This window comes from Dermacentor albipictus, chromosome 5 (genome assembly GCF_038994185.2).
Source record: "Dermacentor albipictus isolate Rhodes 1998 colony chromosome 5, USDA_Dalb.pri_finalv2, whole genome shotgun sequence".
Classification (NCBI taxonomy): domain Eukaryota; kingdom Metazoa; phylum Arthropoda; class Arachnida; order Ixodida; family Ixodidae; genus Dermacentor; species Dermacentor albipictus.
The window spans coordinates 86,512,186-86,532,077 of record NC_091825.1 but is presented as its reverse complement, the minus strand read 5'-3'; positions in this window follow the sequence as shown (position 1 = coordinate 86,532,077).

Here is a 19,892-nt window from a genome sequence, read left to right as displayed (position 1 = left end):
TTTCGTCCCCTTTTGCACGCGCACACACGAGGCACCCGCGACACGTGCCCTTAGGGCTTGCAACGGATTCGGGCGCAGGCAACACCAATGTCTGAGGCGTCCAATGTCTCAAACCTTCCCTTCATCTGACGCTCCCGTGGTCGCACGCCCCCGCTTTCCGGACACTTACGCGGCGAGTCTCAAAGACGAGACAACAAAAGAATGAGGGCACCAAGCGCCCCTCTACAGCTACGTATAATGGCGATGCGGGGTAAGAAGCGGGCACTTTGAAAACAAGGCTATGCACACGAGGAAGGCTAAACCTATTATTCAAGCAAGAAGAAATACAAGCACTGAACAAACGGGCAAACTTTTTGACATCTAGTTAGGGCGGGCTGGAACCGTGGCGCGCTGGCCTCTGTGCGGGAAATCCCGAGAGGAAAGAAACACTCGCTCGCAGAGGCAGAAAGCAAGAGTAACGCGTTTCTTTTACCAGAAAGGTCTGGCAACGCGAGGGCGAATTCACAATGGTGGTCGTCGCCTGAGGGGGTATCGATGCGACGGCCGAAAGCGGTCGGAAGCACCGGACGTACCCTGTTCCCCGGAACACCCGAGATCGCTGGGCTCCGGCGCCGGCTCGACTGGCCTGCAATGGTAGGCTTTCAAGTCGGCAATGTGAACGCGGCCCCTGGTTCTCCCCGTCTGAGGATCCGTCAGCTCATACACAAGTGGTGAAAGTCGTTTCTCCACTCGGTAAGGCCCCAGCCATTTAGGAGCCAACGCTGCGGAAAACCCTTTGCTGGCGTCACTAAGAGCGTGGTTGCGTTTAAGCACCAAGTCACCGACCTGAAAGCAGACGTCGCGATGACTCTTGTCATACTGAGCTTTCTGCTGGGCTCGGGAGGCTCCCAAGCTGTCCCTTGCTCTAGAGAAAGCGCGGGCAAGCCGGGAGCGAAGCTGCGCTGCGTACGAGGAAAGGTCCCCTGGCGCATTCTCAACCCCTGCTCGGCGCTGCGTAACAATGGTTAGCGGATTCGCCAGTTCACGGCCAAAAATGAGGAAAGCGGGGGAGAAACTTGTTGAGCGGTTTTGCGCCGTCCGAATGGCGAACGCGAGTTCGTTCACGTGGTCTGCCCAATCCTTCTGGCTCCTGGCAAAGGCCGTGAGCATCGACTTCACAGTACGATTAAAGCGTTCCGTGAGGTTGGCCTGGGGGTGGTAGGGCGATGTGAGGCGATGCTCGATCTGAAGGGATGTACACGTCTCACGAAACACCCGAGAAGTGAAGTAAGACGCATTGTCAGTAATCAAACGCTCCGGAAATCCAAAGCGTGTGAAAACTTCCATTAGCTTATCCAACACTGCCCGAGCCGTCACCTTGCGGAGCGGAAATAGCTCCACCCACTTTGTAAAGTGATCGACCACTACCAAAAGGTGCTGAAAGCCCTGTTTACTCTTTGGAAAAGGCCCAATTAAGTCGCAGGCAGCAAACTGCCAAGGCCGCTGACTGTCAATCGGCTTCATTAAACCCGGCGGACGGCCACCGCGAGATTTCACCGTCTGACAGACGTGACAAGTCCGGCAATAACGGAAAACGTCGCGCTTCATACCAGGCCAGGTGACAGTGTGGCTGAGTCTTGCAAAGACCTTAGAGCCACTGAGGTGTCCAGCCAGCGGTTCATCATGAGCGTAGTGCAAAAGTGCGCGCCTCAGACTTTTCGGTATCACCACCTTAAACGGGTTAATTGATTCATCCTCGGTAGCGATATATCTAAGCACTAGCCCATCGTGGTCCAGCAGGTAGGAATCTTCGGAAGTACCAGCAATAAAAGCTGGCCCGGGTACTTCTGCGCTCGTTGCAACACCCGCAACGTTACGGCGCTCCGTTTCCGCTACTCTACCAGTAATTTCCTTGCAAAATGAATCCTCCTGCTGGGCCTTTAGGAGCTCTTCTCGGCTGAAAATAATCGCGGTCCCTCCAGAGTGAGAGCCGGTTCCATTACTTCCTTTTGGAGATACTGCAAAGGCCTCGTTCTCCGGTGTCGTGGTACGCGGCTGTCTTTCTGCGGCTAACTCCTTCTGCACCCGTGCGAGAACATCATGCGCGGTGACATCGTGTTCATTAAAGGCACAGTCATGAACGGTTAAGTTACCACCAGTGCCGGTTGATCTATTCACAACGCTCCCCTTTGGCTCGTTTACAACTATTTCCCCCACTGATGGAGAACTCTCGTCACCGCCCGGCTGTACAACGCCGAAAACCTCTTTTACCGCAGTCTCCTCTATAGGTGGGGACCCGAAGACGGTCTCCCTCTCTTCCTCGGCCACTTCACCGCTCGCACAGGCGGTGTCAGGATTGGGGGCTCAATCCCTTCGTCCGTGGTCCTTTGCCAAGATTGGAGTACGGCATGAATTCGAAGGTAGCTGGCCCATGCCGTCGTCCAACTTATTTAAGCTGAGATCGTTGATGAAGTGAAGAACTGCTTCTCATCGAGAACGAGGAAAAAGGGGTTTATTTACAGAAAATTAACTCAGTCTAACATGACTGTTTGAGAAAAATAGTATTAGTCCAACAGGACTGCATGAGAGAAGTGAACCAGTCTAACATGACTGCTCAAGAGAAGTGTGTCCAACAATCGCACAACCACAGTTTTTATACACTCGATCCGCTGGTCCTACGACGCTGCGGCTGTTCGTTTACACACCACCAACTCGCAGCTGCTCTGAAGACCAGTTTACAGACACAAAGGCACACACATTCCGAAGCCCAAGCGACGGCGTTGAAGGTGGTGCCGTTCCGGAAAATCGACGCCGCTCGAGGGACGCTCGTTGTTTCGCAACATGCTGAACCGTGAGAGCGCAAAAATAAGACGTTCCCGCGGTAGCTTCTTCAGGCGTGTCAGATCAGCGCCGCGTTGAGGAACTCTGGAATCATTGTCCACACACCAAACTCGTCTTGTCACAATGTCGAAGCGGGCTGGAGGAAGGCGGCGGATTCCAGCGCAAAGGTCGCTTCTTTGAACGCCTCGCAGCTGCAGCGGCGGAGAGCGGGAGGTGCGCGTCTTGCACCCCTTGTCGTAATCGGGTGGCAAGGTGACAATCTTGTTGTGCAACCCGCCGTTCTTTACAGCGCCTCCATGGCCCCAAAAGTCTCGACTGTCTAGCGCTGACAACCGCTAGGCAGGAAGAGAACGGCTGCTGATCAGGGGGGGATTGATGTCTTGGCTCGCAGCGACCACTTGTGCATTGATGTCACCGCCCCAAAACATCCAACAAGGACAGGCAACTGCAAAATGAACCCCACAACACGGCTCTGCGCCGAGATGACGTGCATTGGCTCTCACTTTAGACTCGCTAGGCTTCAAAAAAAAACAACAACAACATAAGTGCAGAAACAAAAAAAATGCTGCATTTCACTATGCCAATTTCTGAAGCAAATTCCTGCTGACAAATTCAGCAATCATGGAGGGAATCCTGCTAAATGAGAGGGGATCTTCTTCGCTTAATAAATTTAACACTAGTAACCCTAAAATTTAGGCGGGACCCTCAAACGCAGAATTCAAATTAGCCTGCTCAAACCATCCGCATTGCTATGCAACTTTCCCTTCTTATATCTAACGGAGAAGTTGTACTCTTGGAGAGTGAGGCTCCATCGGAGCAAGCGGCCGTTTTTGTGTGACATTTGATTGAGCCACGTCAGAGGACAGTGGTCGGTCTCGAAGATGAACTTCGCTCCGTACAAATAACACGACAACTTCTGGGCGGCCCAAACCAAACAAGCGCATTCCTTCTCTGAAGCGCTGTAGGCTTCCTCTCTTACATTTAGTTTACGGCTGGCGTAGAGGATAGGATGCTCCTCGTTATCGTCGCCGACTTGACTAAGTACCACGCCCATACCTCTGTCGCTTGCGTCGCATTGAACTATGAATTCCTTTGTGTAGTCTGGCGCGCGAAGCACAGGGCGAGAAACCAATAGCGTTTTCAAACTTTGGAAAGCGTTCTCTTTGTCCTTATCCCAGTGTACGTTACTCGGTGCTCCCTTTCGGAGGGCGTCTGTTAATGGACTTGCCAATTGCGAGTAATTCGGAATGTACCGTTGATAGTACCCCACAAGTCCCAAAAATGAACGAACGTCCGTTTTCGTGCGCGGCTGAGAAAAATCTCCAATCGTAGCTATTTTCAGCTCAGCCGGCCGTCTCATGCCCTGACCAACAACATGGCCCAGATAAGTAACCTGCGAACAACCAAACCTACACTTTTCCGCTTTCATCGTTAAGCCGGCTTCCCTCAACCGTGAGAACACCTGTTTGAGGTGCGATACGTGTTGTTCCCAGCTGTCCGAAAAAATGGCCACATCATCAAGATAAGGTAAGGCGAACTCCTGCAAGTCCTTTAGGACAATATCCATTAACTTAGAGAAGCTAAACGGCGCGTTCTTCAGCCCGAAGCTGAGTGCGAGAGGGCGAAAAGTGCCTACAGGCGAGATGAATGCGGCATAGCGGCTGGCACTTTCTGAAAGGGGAACTTGCCAGTACCCCCGCACGAGATCTATAGTTGAAATGTATTTAGCAGCGCTAACTCTTTCAATTCGTTCCTCAATGTTGGGTATCGGGTACAGCTGATCCCTAGTGATCGCATTTAACTTTCTGTAGTCAACACACGGACGAGGGTCCTTGTTAGGGGTTTCTACGAGTATTAGCGGTGACGTGTAGTCACTCTCAGCGGGCTCAATAACTCCCAACTCTAGCATGCGCTGTATCTCTGCCTCCATAATCTCTCTCTGTCTTGGAGACACCCTGTAAGGTTTTGATCTTACTGGTTCGGTAGAGGTCAGCTCAATTTCATGCGTTATCAGTTCGGTTCTACCCGGCCGATCGCTGAATCTGTCGAGATATTCCCCTAACACCCCTTTTAGCTCATCTAGCTGCTCGGGTCTTAGAGCATGCGAGCTTACCGAGTGCTCTACTACTTCTTCTAGGCCGATTTCAGAGTTGGAGGTTGCCCTATCCTCCTTAAACTTGGTACCAATGCCATCCGGCTCTTTGACAGTATAGTTAACGACTCCGCTCCGCTCTACATACGGCTTCATCAAATTACAGTGATATATCCTCACTTCCTTCCTGCGACCGGGCATTCTCAAAGCATAGTTAGTTTCTGAAAGTTTGTGCAACACTTTAACGGGCCCGTCCCAGTGAACTTCAAGCTTGTTCTTTCTTGAAGGTTTGAGGATCATTACCTGGTCTCCGGCGTTAAACGTACGAAGCCTCGCATTCCTGTCGTAATAGAATTTGGCGTTCTTTTGAGCTAGTGCCATGTTCTTTCCGACTAGTTCTTGGGTTGCGCTTAGCCGTTCCAGTAAATTTAGCACGTATTCAACCACGGTTGGACTCTCCCCTCTTTCCTCCCACATCTCTCTTAACATTCTCAGTGGAGAACGGAGTGTCCTCCCATACACTAGTTCTGCTGGTGAGAACCCTGTCGCTTCATGTGGAACCGTTCGCAAAGCAAACAAAGTTGCCGGCAGACAGTTCTCCCAGTCCTCCTTGTGCTCGTAACAGAGCGCACGCAAAACTCGCTTAAGCACCGAATGCCACCTCTCTACACTGTTTGACTGAGGGTGATAGACAGAACTGTGTATTAACTTTACCCCGCACTTTTGCAAGAATGTGGAAGTCAGTGCGCTCGTGAATACTGACCCTTGATCTGCCTGAATTTCGGCTGGAAACCCAACTCGTGCAAACACTGTCAAAAGCGCGTCTACTACTTCAGTGGAGCTGAGCTCTTTCAAAGGGATTGCTTCTGGAAACTTGGTAGCCGGACACAGCATGGTAAACAAGTACCTGTAGCCTGATTTTGTTTTTGGAAGAGGCCCTACCGTGTCTATTACAAGCCGTCTGAAAGGCTCTGTTATTAAGGGCACTACCTTCAGTGGAGCTTTCCAAGTCTCTCCTGGTTTACCAGAACGCTGGCAGGCGTCGCATGATCTTACAAAGTTTTCTACATCTTTGAAACAGCCAGGCCAGTAGTATTCCATAAGCAATCTTTCCTTTGATTTGTCTATGCCTAGGTGGCCGGACCACCCATTTCCATGACAAAGACTCAAAAGGTCCTCCCTATACTTAGTAGGTATGACTAACTGATCTAAAATCCTACCCTTTCGATCTCTGTAATGCCGATACAACAATCCTCCTTTCTCATGTATCGTTACGTTGCGCCTAGCAATGCCTTCTTTAGCTGTGTCCCGTAATTTAGCTAAGCTCTCATCATTCTTTTGCTCAGCTGCCAGTGACTCTCTATCCACGCGTAAGAGTTGATCAAAGTTCTTTGAGGCCGGTGATAATAACGACCCTGTCTCGCTTGGGAGCGCGTCTGCATGCTCTTCCTGCAGGCTAGAACTCTGACACTCTAGTGCTACGCTCTCATTGAGCTGGTCAACTGGCAGGCTCTCCTCAACTGTTCTTTTGTCCGTCGGGCCTAGCTCGGATTCGGGTATTGAAGCTATCCCCTTTTCTGCTTCAGCTGGAGGAGCTTGAGCATTTTCAGCCGAAAGCGCCGCGATCTTACGAGCTTGGCCTCTGGTCAATGCCTGTACTATGCCCTCTCCCAGTTTGAGCCCTCTGTCACGCAGTAACTGATTCGAACGATTCGAAAAGATGTAGGGATACTGCAGTGACAAAAATTTGGAAACTGCAGCCTCAGTCTCTAGCTCCCCGAATGGTCCACTGATTTTGACTTTGGCCATGGGCAGACACACGCTGTGTTCTTCTACAACCTGTTTTATCCATGCTACTTCTCCGGTGAAGTCCTCTACCATCACGTAAGACGGATGGACAATGTCCAGCGTGGCGGCACTGTCTCTTAGCACTCGGCATGGTTTTCCATTAACTTGCAGGTCGTGGAGATATGGACTTAAAAGTTCCATATTCTCATCCTTTTCCTCCACGTAGGAAAAAACTACGCTTGGCTTCTCGCAGTTTACAGCTATATGTCCCAGTTTGTGGCATTTGTAACAGCGAATTGGTCTGACAGATTCGAATTTTCTTTTCTGTTCTTTTTGTGCGGTTTCTCCGTTAACTTTCTCCTCGCTCTTTTCTGCGGGCTTTTCCGCCATGTCTACAGGCTCGGATCGTCTAGCTTGCGCACCCTTTTTGAACGGAAATGGCTTCCGCGGTCCATTTCGACCGTCCCAGTTTCCCTCCTCGGCGTTCAACTTTCTACGGGTTGCGTACTCTTCGGCTAATTCAGCCGCCCTTTCCACAGTGTTTACATTACCGCTATCTTGCACCCACAGTTTCACAGCTTGGGGAATGGTTTTGTAAAACTGCTCTAGACACATGCATTCAATGATCATGTCTCTGCTGTCGTACGCTTCCGCGCTTTTAAGCCACTCGACTAGGTTGGCCTTTAAGCTATATGCAAACTCCGGATAGCCCTCGCTATCTTTCTTGCCTGTGCTCCTAAACCTTTGCCGAAAAGCTTCGGCTGAAAGGCGGTATTTCTTCAGGAGACTAGCCTTAACTTTCGCATAATCATATGCATCCTGCACACTCAATCTGGCGATTACTTCCGCCGCCTCACACGGCAACATAGACAGCAACCGCTGTGGCCATGTACTCGGACCGAAGTTCATCTTTTCGCAAGTCCTTTCAAAATTGCATAGGAACAAGCCTATGTCGGTCCCGACCTCATATGGCTTTAATAGCCTGTCCATGCGGTACGATTCTGCCTCACTTGATCGACCCAGAGCTCCTTCACTTCCTTGAGACAACTCCAAACGTCTGTTTTCAAGTTCAAGTTGCATTTTTGTTATCTCGCGATCTTTATCGCGTTCCTCTCTCTCTCGTTTTTCTCTGTCTCGTTCTTCTCTTTCTTTTTCCCGTTTCTCTCTCTTTTTGAGAAGTTCCAATCCCATTTCAATATCTTGCTCACTGGCCTGATTGGAAATTAGCTCCAATAATTCCGATTTGAGCATTTCCTTGCGTACATCTAGGCCCAGTTCCTCACCAACAATCAACAACTCGTCTCTCAGCAGTGTCCTTAACTCCATGACTGCTGCTTTACTGCCTTGATTCTGCTCTCTAAATCTAGCTAGGAAAACACAACCTAGCTAACACACAACAATCTAGCTTCCCTACTGTTCTAAACAGAACAACCACAAAATGAAGCCTAGAGAGTCAAAGCAAAAACCAAGCACTCACCACAGATACAGCACCATGTCGCAAAGTCCATCTCACCGCTGTCAGCCAGTTGTCAGGATTGGGGGCTCAATCCCTTCGTCCGTGGTCCTTTGCCAAGATTGGAGTACGGCATGAATTCGAAGGTAGCTGGCCCATGCCGTCGTCCAACTTATTTACGCTGAGATCGTTGATGAAGTGAAGAACTGCTTCTCATCGAGAACGAGGAAAAAGGGGTTTATTTACAGAAAATTAACTCAGTCTAACATGACTGTTTGAGAAAAATAGTATTAGTCCAACAGGACTGCATGAGAGAAGTGAACCAGTCTAACATGACTGCTCAAGAGAAGTGTGTCCAACAATCGCACAACCACAGTTTTTATACACTCGATCCGCTGGTCCTACGACGCTGCGGCTGTTCGTTTACACACCACCAACTCGCAGCTGCTCTGAAGACCAGTTTACAGACACAAAGGCACACACATTCCGAAGCCCAAGCGACGGCGTTGAAGGTGGTGCCGTTCCGGAAAATCGACGCCGCTCGAGGGACGCTCGTTGTTTCGCAACATGCTGAACCGTGAGAGCGCAAAAATAAGACGTTCCCGCGGTAGCTTCTTCAGGCGTGTCAGATCAGCGCCGCGTTGAGGAACTCTGGAATCATTGTCCACACACCAAACTCGTCTTGTCACAATGTCGAAGCGGGCTGGAGGAAGGCGGCGGATTCCAGCGCAAAGGTCGCTTCTTTGAACGCCTCGCAGCTGCAGCGGCGGAGAGCGGGAGGTGCGCGTCTTGCACCCCTTGTCGTAATCGGGTGGCAAGGTGACAATCTTGTTGTGCAACCCGCCGTTCTTTACAGCGGGCGTGTCGGCGGCTTCCGTCTTTCGCCGCTCGCCTCCGGCATCAGCCGGGTGGGGAAGCGGCGCACGCGAAAGCGCGTCTGCGACGACGTTCGTGCTCCCCTTTCGGTACTGCACCGAAATGTCGTAGTGCTGTATTAGAAGTGCCCAACGTGCCAGCCGACCCGCAGGTTCTCGAAGCCTCATGAGCCAGCTGAGCGCGCTGTGATCCGTCTGCACGACGAACTTCGTGCCGTCTAAATAGACGTCAAATCTCCTCAGTGCAAACACAATCGCTAAGCACTCTTTTTCCGTCACGGAGTAGTTCTTCTCCGCAGGGAGCAGCGCCCGACTAGCAAAAGCCAGAGGGTGCAGGACACCATCGAATTCCTGAAGGAGGACCGCCCCCAATCCCAAATCGCTCGCGTCCGTCTGAACGACGAATTTCTTGGTCAGGTCAGGCAATCTGAGGCGAGCTGTCTCGGCGATGGCTCGGGACAAGCCGCGGAATGCCTGCTCCTGCTCCGGTTCCCAACGCCACTCCACAGACTTCCCCAACAACTTTGTCAGCGGTGCCTGGAGTTTCGCACAAGATGGAATAAATGACCGGTAGAAATTGGCCATTCCGAGGAAGCGGCGGAGGCCGCGTACATCTTTGGGGGCGGGAAAATCCAGGAGAGCCCGGAGCTTCTCCGAATTCGGCTCAATGGAGCCTCCTCCTAGGGTGAACCCCAGCAAGTGGACTCGAGTTTGCGCCACTTGTGCCTTTGCCGGATTTAGCGTCATGCCCGCTGACCTGATCCTCCCAAGTATGTCCCCAACGTGACGTATGTGCTCCTCAAACGTTTCGGAATAGATCACGATGTCGTCGAGGTAGCACATGGCATGGGACCATTTGGCATTGCCCAGAACCCGATCCATTAGCCTCTGAAATGTGGCTGGGGCGTTGCACAGACCAAACGGCATTCGCTCAAATTGAAACAGCCCACGATGGCACGTGAAGGCGGTCTTTGCTCTGTCCTCGGGTTCCACCTCTACTTGCAAGTAGCCCTTAGCAGCGTCCAGAGTCGTGAAATACTTCGCTGAACCTAGGCTGCCCACAATTGACTCGATGGTTGGCAACGGATAGGCATCTTTACGGGTAAGTGCGTTCAGTCGACGGTAATCAACGCAAAGGCGGAAACTACCATCCTTTTTTGGAACCAGGACGACAGGAGATGCCCAGGGGCTATCGGAACGCTTGATGACACCGGTCGCCAGCATCTCGTTAAGCACACCATCGATAGCCTGTCTCTTGGACAGGCTAACCGGCCTGGGGTTGCACTTCAAAGGACGCGTATCCCCAGTCTCGATCCTGTGGCGTACAAGGTCAGTGCAACCTGGGTCTTCTGTGAACAGGTCGTCATAGCTGAACAGAACTTCGGACATGTCAGATTTTTGTTTGAGCTCCAGCCCTACCGCACGGGCGATCAAAGGGTGGAACAAGCCACCTCGCGCAGGCACGTCTATCTGAGCGGTAGTGCACGCAGAATACTGCGCCAGAAAGGGCTCAACCCCCTTATCTAGCGCGCCGTGCGGGCCCGCCACTCGCTCGGCGGCGACACATGCCGGAGGGTCAGCGAAAAGCCTCAAAGGGGACAACGGTCCCACCCTATAGCCTCCGTTCGCAATGTCTACCACTATACGGGTCTTACGAAGAAAGTCACGACCCAGAATCACGGGAACACTCAAGCCAGGCAAATGAATGAAGCGATGGCGCCTCGTTCGACCATCCCAACGAACAGACAGCCTCGCTGCCCCGCCTGCGGGAACGGAGCCGCTGGCTAGGTTAAAAGTTGCTCGGCATTCGCGCAAGCGAACAAAGCGCTGCTGCAAGAGGGTCAAAACGTCGTCGCCAAACAAAGACGCACTGGCCCCTGTGTCGAGGAGCGCGGCAAATTCGCGACCAGCAATAGTGACAGTGACGAATGGGGCGAATGCATCCGCGGGAAAGCCCGCACGACACACGGAGGGAGCGGCAATCACTTCGGTCGGACGTGCGTTCACGCCCGACCCCCATCCCCGTTTCCCTGCCGGAGGGTGCGTCTGGGGCAGTAACGAGCAATGTGGCCCAGCTCACTGCACTCAAAACAGCGGGCTCCGCCGCGCGCATTCCTGCGGTTGAAAGCACTCTGCCCCGGTCGTCCCCCTCCGCCCGCTGCGCTGCCCGCAGGCCGTTCGGGACATGCGTCTTCCGCTGTGCGCGCGCTGCTGCGGATTGCTTGGCGTATTTGAGGGGGCGGATTGGGCCTTTGCTCCGCACTGGCCGCGCTCCGCGCGTATGCATGAGGATCCAAGGCGCGTTCGCTGATTCCCCAAGCTTGCCGGTTTTCAAAGCCCACCGCAAAGGTGGAATGCGCGGGCGATTGCTGTTGGCGTGAACGGAAAATAGTTCCCGTCCATGCACAGCGCGGCTCTAGCGCCTCGCTTGCGGGCGGTGGAGGGCGGTAGGCACGCATGGCCAGCAGGTCGCCTTGTATACGCTTGGCCTCGGCGGCCATGTCCTCCAGATCACGGAACCGACTTCCGCGCAGGTAGGCCGCAAAGGTTGGGTGAGCCTGCCTTATCACCCTCTCGACTCTCTCGTCGCTGGAGGCCGTCGGCTCCGCCATCTGGAACAGCTCCTCCATCGCTCGCACATACTCGAGGAGTGATTCGTCCGGGGCTTGTGTCCGCAACTCGAGCTCGCGCCGCATTCTACGATAGTAGTCGACAGGCAAAAATTCGTGGCGGAGAGCCGCCTTGAAATCTTCGAGCGTCGTTGCGCGGTGGCCGGAAAGCCTGTACCACTGTGCTGCTCGCTCTGTAAGAGCAACGGGCACAACACGAGCCAGCATTTCGCGGTCATCAAGCCCCACAGCTGCCTGATAGTGCGCCAAACTGTCAAGGAAGTCTGTGACACTAACCGCATCCGCGTACCCGCGATATGTGGGCACTGCCAGCTTAACCACCGGCCGCGAGTGCCTTGGCGACTCCAAGGAAGTCCGGAGGGCACTCGAAAGGGACTCAATTAGTCGCGTGGCTTCGCCAAGCAACGCCCTCGCGTCTGGTGCGCTCGTCTCATCAGGAGCGTCTGCAGGCGGGATTTGGGCAGGCTGGGGCACCTGCAACCCTCCCCTCATTTCGGTTAGCGGTACCTCGCTCAACCCTACGCGACTCGAGGCCACCTCGCCACCTCGCACAACGGTGCTCGCGGCAGGCGGTAACCCCCTACTCCCTCCGCGCTCGCCGTCGGTGGTGGAGGCCACAGCCGCGAAGCTCCTCAATGCGGGTGGGGTTCGCGGCAGTCTCCCCTCTTCCATGGCGGCAAGCTCATCGTTGCTTATCGCTGCATTGAGAGATCCACGCCCGTCGTGGAGCGGCGTGGACATATCACACGCATCTGGTAGGTTTGCGCCAACTAAGCTTTCACTCCGTGTTTCGTGCTCTGGGAGTTGAGCTGTGCCTCCACGCTCGACACCAGCATCGGCTGAGTAATCGAACAGGGCGACATTCGCGAGAGTCGTCAACAATGACGACTCCTTGAAGCTGGAAAACATGGCACAGCCGGCCGATCAAGCGGGTCTCCGGCTCGTTACGCACCGCAGCAATGCAAAGGCAGTTACTGCCCCACGTTGGGCGCCAAAATGTGGGCTCACAGTACGTCTCCGCGCACGGCGTCGCCAAGTGGCCCCCGAGAAGTGGAGCCCCACGACGCGGCACGACGGCGCACGGCGATAGACCCACCGCAGGTTCGAGCACCGAGCCGAAAGACCTGGACGGCTCTGTCCGTACGCATGGGCGCTCTCCCAGGAACACACGGCGTCCAGGACAGTTAAGGCGTTTATTGATCACCAATGGCCAACATGTACCAGACTGCACCCAAACACACGGAGTACACTCGGCGCCCGCGGTTCCCGATGGCGAGGAAGGCGGGTTACACGCCGCGTCGAACAATGGTTTACGCGCGCGGGCCGAAATGCGTTCGCAAACGCTACCTAGCGCTTCCCGTCACCGACAATGGTCTGCGACGGTTCGGACACGCAAAATGTGACGCACTGAGCGCCTGCGGCTACCGCAAGGGCGGAACGCAAAGCCACTCAGCAAGTCACACTTACGCAAGCTAACAAAGCACGTGAACGTCCCCAGGCCGGGGCGTTGGGGACACAAATAGCTGGTCGTTCACGTACCTTGCAGCTTGCCTCTCGTGACCGGCGCTTGTCCCTGTCGCAGCCCGACTCCCCCGCGCACCGCGATCGTCCCCAGTCGGGGCTTCTTCCCTACGTCACGCCCCACGACCCAATCGCAGGGCCGCGTAGCATGACGTCGCGGGACGCGGCCGCGGCGCCCGGGGAAAACGGCGCGCGGGTCGAGGGGCAGGGAAATGAGGGGAGAGGTTTTCCTCGCAATGGCGAATAAGTCCGGAGCCTTAGGCACAGCAACGACTGCGCCCCGGTAGACCGAAGGAACTCCCACAAAGGCTGTTCTAAATATATGGACATTTATGCTCTTAAGACTTGCGTTGGGTCATGTTGGGATATCATTGAGATTCAGCGCTGCAAAAGTTTACCAGACACACAGCAGGAACACGAATCTGAATAAAGCATTTCTAGTTGACGTTCATGTTTATGCACTGTGTCTCGTAAACCTTTGCAGCGATGTAGCCAGTAATTTCTTTCCTTCTTAGCACAAACAACGGAAATAAACGTCTTTGGCGGGCATGGTGAGTGCAGCATGATGTTATTAGTTTTGGATACGACTACATTGCTTTGTGTAGTCGTACATTACCTTACATTACCTTTAGTAATCGAGCTCGACGTGCAGCGTCGAGAGGAAGACGTCTCTGTTGAGACAAGGGAGCATTCTGAGAGCTGGAGCGAATTTACAATGCTTCCTTTTGGTGTACTTTTCCATGCAAAAAAAAAAGAACTAGATCCTGAGAAAGCACGCAGTTGACTGGTGAGCGATATGTTGCGAGCACTTCTTTTTTTAATCCGCTGCGCATAGATTACGCTAGCGTATTGACTCGCACTCATATTTGGAGGCTTTGAGGTGATGTATCTTTATCATGTCTTTTTTTCTCCTGTAAGCCGATCACAATTGAAAAAAAATAAAGAAGGTTTGCCCTTTTGTGCGACATAAGCACTTCTCGTATTACCTGGAGAACTCGCTTTGTGCCGCACCCCTGAGACATATAAAAGATTAACCTCGATGATCAGTCGGAGAGATTGGAAGCACGCGTGTCCTGGCATACGGAGGGTCCCAAGATAAACCGAATCCCAAGAAAATTAAGCACACACCAACTGTACGATGATTATATGCAAGTCGATAGAAGAGAGAGAGAGAAGTGGTTCTTGTAGGGAAAGGAGGAAAGGCTGGCACTATCTTCTGCACCCCTTGCGGGAGCGCGGCTCAGCACCAGCAGGGGGTTGGATATGGGAGTGTAGGAGATAGAAGGAGGGAGAAAGGTAGAGAGTCGCCATAGCAGCAGCGAAGCAGCCCGGCCGGGAAGACCCAGTCGCTTCGACTGGAGGAGTGGACTGGTGATAGACCATAGGAGGTGGCCCAGCAAAAGCGAAGTTGAGGCGGATCAGGAGGCCCGAGGTGGTGAATAGCCGTGAGGCTATTCGTCTTTGAAGAAAGTTCTTAGAGACTGGCCGAAAGCCCCGACGAGTCGAGGTACTCGACGACACTTAGGAAGGGTGGTAGCTGATTACGAGTGGGGAAGAGGATGTCCTCCTGTCGTGAACATGGGTACGTAAGTAGGTTTTTTTTTCTATCGACAAGAGGATGTCTTCCTGTCGATAGAAGACAAAAGCCTACTTACGTGGTTAACTCCGTCTCTAGAGGTCTCTATGGATATAGTTCTGGAAATGTTGACAACCGTGATCGAGGAACAGTGTGACTCGATGAAATAGTCCGACGAACTTGGCCCGATGAATTGGGTTCGGCGTTAGGCTCGGTTTACCTTTGGCTATCTTATATGGACTAAGACGCATTGATTGTTGAAAATTACTCTAAAAACATTCTGATTAAAGTGTAATAGGGGAAAATAATCAAATGGCAGGAGACGTGATGTTTCACTTAACAGCGCCGTTAAAAAAAGCGCTGATCAAGCGAAGTGCGGATGAAATGTTTCTGCAAGCAACCTGGCTTGCAATAAGCAATCGCAATCGCATTAGGAATTCCGATTGCCTGCAATTTTACGAGGGGCCATTTCTAACGTTGACCGACTATAACGCGAGTCTGACCCAGTTTCGGGCTGGAAATATGAATTCGTCTCATATTTTTTTCCATTATGCTGGGAAAACATGCCTTTAACTCAGTAACGTCAAGTATTAGACTAGTTTGTTCTTGTTGAGCACTTGTTTATGAGTGCTACCGACTTACGTGCTTGCAAAAAAGACGCGCTGTTATATTTTGAATCATGCATATGGTGCTTGTATGACGCCTTAATTAGCCAGCATGTACAAATTAATCACCGCAAGCAGAATAGAGATGAGGCGTCTCCTCCCCCCCCCCCCGCACCTTGCACCCCTATATACGCTATTTCTCTACATGCGAAGTCACTGGCCATCTGAGTTATGCGAGGACAACTTGCAAACTCTACCCGCTTCGAATAACATAAAAAATATTCAACTACTATTATGAATTGTGATATTTAGGCTAGAAACGTTACTCTATACATTACATTTCGCATGCGTCCCCGCACCTCTTTTATACACTGAGTGTGAACATGCTGTCTCCTGCAGTTCTCTCAGTGCGGATAACGGCCGTGCAATGCTTTCGAGGGTTAACCTAATTTTCTTCACTGGCGGAAATTCACGAACACACATTTAACAACGCTTTTCCACATCAGCCATAAAGTGGCCCGAATGTTCTGCAATTTACATCTGAACTCTTTTCCTAAGGAAGCTAGGAAAATTTGACGCCATTTTAAAAAACAAATATAAGCCCTGGAGAGTTCAAATAGGTAATTTACTACAAAAGCCGTAATTAACACACACACACATTGAACTTTGCCTACACGTAACTCATAACACTCTCCTTATTTCTGCTGAATGTAAGCGAGTTCCCCCGGGTAATTAATTTAGAACACCGCTGAAGCTAAATATTACATGGGTCAATTTTTCATGTCTTCCGCATAGAAAAAAAAAACACGAGCTACAAAGTTCAGCTTTTCGCGTCATGAAACACGTCGATAAAGTTTAGCCACATTGCGCAATAGTCAACAGAGTAAGACTGCCTTAGCAGAACTGATAGTTGGGCGAGTTGGCACTAAATATTTTAGTATGAAGACTGGCTTGCGTTGCAAACAATGACATTTGCATATGCGAATAGAACACACGATGTTCTGTCTTGCACTACGCAGTACTTCGCCATGTTCTCGTAGGCATTATATTGAAAAAACTGAAAAATACACAAGAAAATTTCTTGTCTAAAATACCTAAAATAGTTAAATACCTGAACACCTAAAGTAGCTTCAACATTGTGGCGATATTCGACCAACAGAATATAGCCACGATCGCATGTCGTCGCCTAACTAAACGGGTATTGCTCCAGCTCGCCGCTTGAAAAGTTTGAACTCTGAATCTGAACAGTTCAAGCTTATTTTCTGACCGGTAATTCCCTGGTCCTTTGTACAGCGCATACCCAACCATGCAGGCCCTCGATATAGCGCAAGGAAGTTACTGAAGTAATTGAATTACTCCAAGGTATAATACGCCAGAAATTGTGTAAAGTGCAGCTTACGCACAACCTGCAGGCATGATAGCGACGGATTGTAATTTGAGTATACGAGAAAACATAATTCTGTTATGTTGAAAGTCAAAACACAAACCCCTTTTTCAACGTTTCTACCATTAACACAGCAGCTATGGCATCCCAGATTCGCGCACGCCGGCGCGCGCAAATCTCAGAGGCTATAAAGTGGCGCGCCCGGTTCCTTGCAACACCTCCCGATGGCGTGCGCCTCCACCATACCTTTCTTTTTTTTTAGACATTACAGGGGCGTATGGCAACGTAGACAACAGCATTCTGTGGGATATTCTGGATAGGTAAGGCATAGGGCCCGACAGCATACAACTTTTGAGAGATACAGGGTCTGTCCTGAAAGTAATGTCAGTGAATTTATTGTGACACGACTGTACGTCGGAGAGCGGTCTAACCGGTTGAATCTGTTAGTGGGGGAAGGCAGCTACGCAGCGCTCTGTCGCTCAGTGTGCTCCAAGGATTGGAGAGTGTAGGACGGGGCTGTCAGTGAGAGTTGTTTTTTATTCTTGTGCAAGTGAAAATGCAGCGCTATTTAGAACAACAATTTGTGATCAAGTTTTGCGTGAAACCTGGCAAGACCGCTGCGGAAAATGTTACTATACTCAAGACTGCTTACAAAGAACATGCCCTGTGAGATCGGCAAGTGTTTCAGTAGCACAATGCCTTTGTTGGAAGACCGGAAAGAGGCCGACGACGAGGGCCGCGCCGGACGGCCATCCACGACCACCACGGCTGACAATGTGACGTGAGGAAGGGAACTGTTGTACTCTGACTGGTGATTAAATGCTCGTTTAATGGCTGACATGTTAAACTTTCCGACAACTGAAGTTAATTAAATCGTTACAAATGATATCGGCATGCCGAAGGTGTGCGCAAAGATGGTCCCAAAAGTGCTCACTGATGACCAAAAGTCACGCCGCGTTGAAACATGCCAAGAAAACTTCGACATGTTCAAACGTGATCGAAAATTTTTGGACGTCATTACAGGTGACGAGATTTGGGTATTTGAATATGACCCGGAGACTAAAAGGACCTAATATGTATAAGCATTTTGGCACACGCACTCGTCCCCTCGCCAGAAGAAAGCCAGGATGAGCAAATCAAAGATCAAGATTATGCTCATCGTTTTTTTTTTATATCCATGGACTGGTTCACCACGAGTTTGTAGAGCCTGGAACCACTGTGAACTCCAACTTTTATGTGAAAGTCCTCAAAAGACTGAAACGCAGGGCTCAACGCATCCGGCCGGACATCGCAGACAGCTGGAAGTTGCACCACGATACTACGCCGGCACACAGTTCCTTCATCGTCACCGACTACCTGGTTAAAGCAGGGGTGCCCACGATCCCCCAGCCCCCATACCGCCCGGACTTGGCTCTTGCCGACTTTTTTCTCTTTCCACGCCTCAAAACACCCCTGAAAGGCAAGCATTTTGGTACAGTGGACGGGATCAAAGTAGCTTGCATTGCAGCATTAAAGGCCTCATACATATTAAATCTCTCATACAAACAGGCGGGTACAGTAGTAGAGCAGCAACTTTCAGGTTTGTTTAATGCGGACGACATCGTGTTGCTAGCTAACAAGCAAAGTGGTATACAACGTCTGGTTAATATTTGTGGACAGGAAGGCAAGAATCCAGGTCTGAAATTTAGCGTTAAAAATCAGGTGTTATGGTATTCAATGAAAACAGTCAACAGATATTGCCAATTCAGGGCCAGGCAATACCTCGGACAAAAGAATATGAATACCAGGGTATATGGAGAAACGAAGGCAAAATATATTGGGAAACACAGGAAAAACAATAACAGTGAAGGGGAAGAGAAATGCGGCCATAACAAAACACTGAGCACGACGGGGATATAATAGGTACGAGGTCCTCCGGAGTATGTGGAAAGGTGTACTGGTTCCAGGACTTACTTTTGGAAATGCGGTTGTTTGCTTTAAATCAGGGGTACAATCAATACTCGATGACAACCAAAGGTCAGTGGGACGCCTCGCATTGCACGCTCATGGGAAGACTACAAATGATGCTGTGCAGGGTGATATAGGCTGGACTAGTTTTGAAGTGAGGGAAGCTCACAGTAAAATTGATTATGAAAAAGGACTGAAGAATATGAAAGAAATTAAATGGGCTGGGAGAGTGTTAAGGTATCTGTACAAGAAAAGCATTGATTCACAGTGGAGCGAAAAAAACTAAGAAACTCGCCAGCAAGTATGCGGCCTCTAGGGTGGGCAACACAGCAACAAAGAACGTCAAGCGGAAAGTCAGAGAGGCTGAGATAATCTCATGGGTGGCGGCAGTGGAAAAGAAACCTGCCATGAGTAACTACTTAAAGGAAAAAACGAAATCAGGAAAGAAACAATTTATGATAACTGAAAGGGAAGCTCATTGCTTTTCGAGTCGAAATCAGGATGCCTTAGAACAGGCATTTATAATGCGAGATACAATAAGGGAGAAGAATCATGTGCTTGTTGCAGTAAATCTAGGGAAACGATTGAGCGTGCTTTATTGGAATGTGAATATATCGTCTCATGGGCCGATTTAGGCACCTCTGGCCTCCAGAAGCCATGGGTTCAGCGAAAGCAGGGGAAAAAGGAACATGTCCGCAATACAGACTAGTAAGAGGCGACTCGAAGATTGGTGGAAGAAAAGAAGGCAAACGACAAATGACGGAGGCGCACAAAAACAACATTCCAAATAGGCGTTCAGAATATTTGGTAGAAGAGCTTGGTGGCACCACCCACCGCCCCGTTCCAAAGGGGACACCCATAGCATCCATCCATTCATCGCGGCCAACGCAAGAGGCTGCGATTCTACCAGAAAACTCGCCTTCATGCATAGCGTGCGCCGCCAGCGTTCCCCGGTAAACATTACGGCTGCATAGGCTGCAGTTGTCGGGAAGCGTGAGAAGCAGCCAGGGATCTTTGAATGCGCCCTCCAAATTTTTTACCACAGGAGGCTTTGTAAAGCAACAACGTATACAACCTTACAGTTTGTGAAATTGTGGTGAAATTCTTTGCTCCACGAGAGGAGGCAGCTTTGTGGACCATGAAGTGTTCTTTTTAATATCTTTATTCTCGAGAAGCATAGCAAATTGAAGAAGTGTTGAGA